The sequence below is a fragment of the Silurus aristotelis genome (genome assembly GCF_946808225.1).
Source record: "Silurus aristotelis genome assembly, chromosome: 17".
In the NCBI taxonomy this organism is placed as follows: domain Eukaryota; kingdom Metazoa; phylum Chordata; class Actinopteri; order Siluriformes; family Siluridae; genus Silurus; species Silurus aristotelis.
Window position 1 is genome coordinate 18,654,401 of NC_139590.1, and position 2,266 is coordinate 18,656,666.

The 2,266-nt window shown below is 34.8% G+C and overlaps 1 long non-coding RNA gene across 1 annotated transcript; it reads left to right on the plus strand.

Moving 5' to 3' along the window:
* Window positions 1-203: 203 nt before the first annotated feature.
* LOC310740001 lies at window positions 204-1,219 on the plus strand. The gene is made up of 5 exons (XR_014537535.1): window positions 204-365; window positions 460-556; window positions 732-763; window positions 863-922; window positions 1,110-1,219. It is a non-coding gene; the product is annotated as an uncharacterized lncRNA (long non-coding RNA).
* Window positions 1,220-2,266: the final 1,047 nt, after the last annotated feature.

Sequence of the window (2,266 nt, forward strand, 5' to 3'; positions counted from 1 at the left end):
ATGCAACAAAAGAACCAGAAAATCATTTCATTGCTTGTCTCTGAGTCCACATGACAGATTGTTGATGTAATTTGCGGATGCTCTAGCAGCAAGGATGGGAGGGGCATTGCAGGTACTGCTATATAAATATGACAAGCACAGCACTTGAGATCAACTGCCTTTTTACTGCTCTGCAAGACCATCCAGATTCTCAGACAAGATTAGCAACTGCATTCATCTGTTTAATTTTATTTCAGTCACCTTTAAATTTCACAATGGAGCTTTTTAAACTTTCCATTCTCGCCTTTGCTATATACGCACAGTTACACACTGGTGAGTCAAGTTTCAGTGAGGACACTGATGTCTGGTCCCTGGAGAATAGGCAGGTAAGCGCATTCGCTGAATCTTCAATAGCCTGTATCTCATGCATGCTTTCTATCAGTTGTGCAGATACAATAGTAGTATTGGCTTTTTTTTTAGGGCGATCCAGCAGAAAGTGGTTTTTCTCTACGCTTTAATGATCTGCTGAAGCACTCCAAATCACATCAGTTTCATGGGTTAATGGGCCGAAGTTTAGGTAAGAAAATATTTAACCTGTAAGTCTATGAGCATGAATCTGACCATATTAAACAGGTTGAAAATATGCACTAAAGATGTTTCAATATATTTACTTGTTGAGACAAATGTAAATGCTTTAAAGAACTGCTTCATTACGGCTTTGAAGCATGTACTGAATCCAGTTTCCTTTCCAGAAATTGCTCCACCCGGCAACTCGGTCGGAAAAGTAAGCTACTCTACATATTACCTTTAAACTGTCTCTCTGTGCAGTGTATTCTTACACATGCTTACATCTCCAGGTTTATTTTTTTTAATTTTTTTTTAGTCACAGGAACTAATGGAGAGACGTTTGTAGGACTGATGGGCAAAAGATCTTCAAAGCGGGGTATATACTTTTTTAATACTACACATGACCATCTAAATTCAGACTAAACACAATTACTTAATTACACAGGTTAGTTCTGCAGTAGCTCATATTCTAATATCAATAAAAACTAGGGTTTTTCTGTCAGGTTTATTAATGTCCAATAGTGTGTACAACAATGTCCTAATGTGTCTTCTCTCTCTGACAGATTTTGAAGAGTTACCAGACAAGCTACAGTGATGCTGCAACATTACTATCGTTCTGTAATGTTTAAAACGTGTTCAGGAAAAAGATTTTCAATAAACACTGAATTTGTACTAGATAATGCACTGTGTTTATTTATAACTGACTGTAGATATTTTTTATGCAATGCAGCCACTATTTATGAACTGAGTTATTGCAGCATAATTTAACATTTCATACATTAGATATGGAGATGAACTCAGAGATGAACATTTCGATGTAAAAGTATTGGAATTTCAAGGTTAGTGGTTGATGTAGGAAACATAAAGTACGTAATATCACTGCAGTAAAAGTGCTCCAATCCATTTTTACTTGAGTACATTTATACAAGTTCCTGCCCTTTCTTAAGAATCAAAAGAAATCTGATGTATGAGACAGTTATTGAAATTCAATACTCCAAACGTAAGTAATCATTTAATTCAATATTGTCACTTCAGACTTTTTTTTTTGTAGATAAAGTAAGATATTACTCACAAAAATATTCATATTAAGTACTAATGCTGGAAAAAATGACTAAAGTTCATTAATAAAGTAAAAAATACTTTGTTTCTGTCATTTGAGTATAAGCAATTAATAAGAAACAACAGATCTGAATTAAACATTCAGTTTTCTGCTACTTATATCTAGATGTGTTCAACAGTGTAAAACAATGACACCCTCTGGGACGATCCACATGTTTTTTAAATGAGCAAATAAAACAGATGGAACAGATAGTTTTAAAGTAAATAATGTTTAATATTTGGTTACATATCACTGCTTGCAGTGATACTTTATCAAGCAGTTGACCCACTACCATCAGCAAACTTTAACATTCTTTTTGTGATGCTTTTCCTAGCATGATATGCAGCTTCTTTCAGTCATTCTTCTTCTTCCTTAAGGTCCCTCTTTGGCAGATAAAGTGCGTGATTGGGTTAAGTTGATAGGCTTATAACATCATGAGCTACCATCGCCAATAAAGTTTAGTGAGTCCATTCAAATAGCAGTCATGCAAACTCTAGCCTAACATTCACTGTTCTTGACTGAAAAGCTGGTATGTTTTAGATCATGAGCAGATCCTTTCTTTCTCCACATGATGGCATTTTCATCACAATGGTAGAGAATAATCTCTGTATTCTTTTTGCA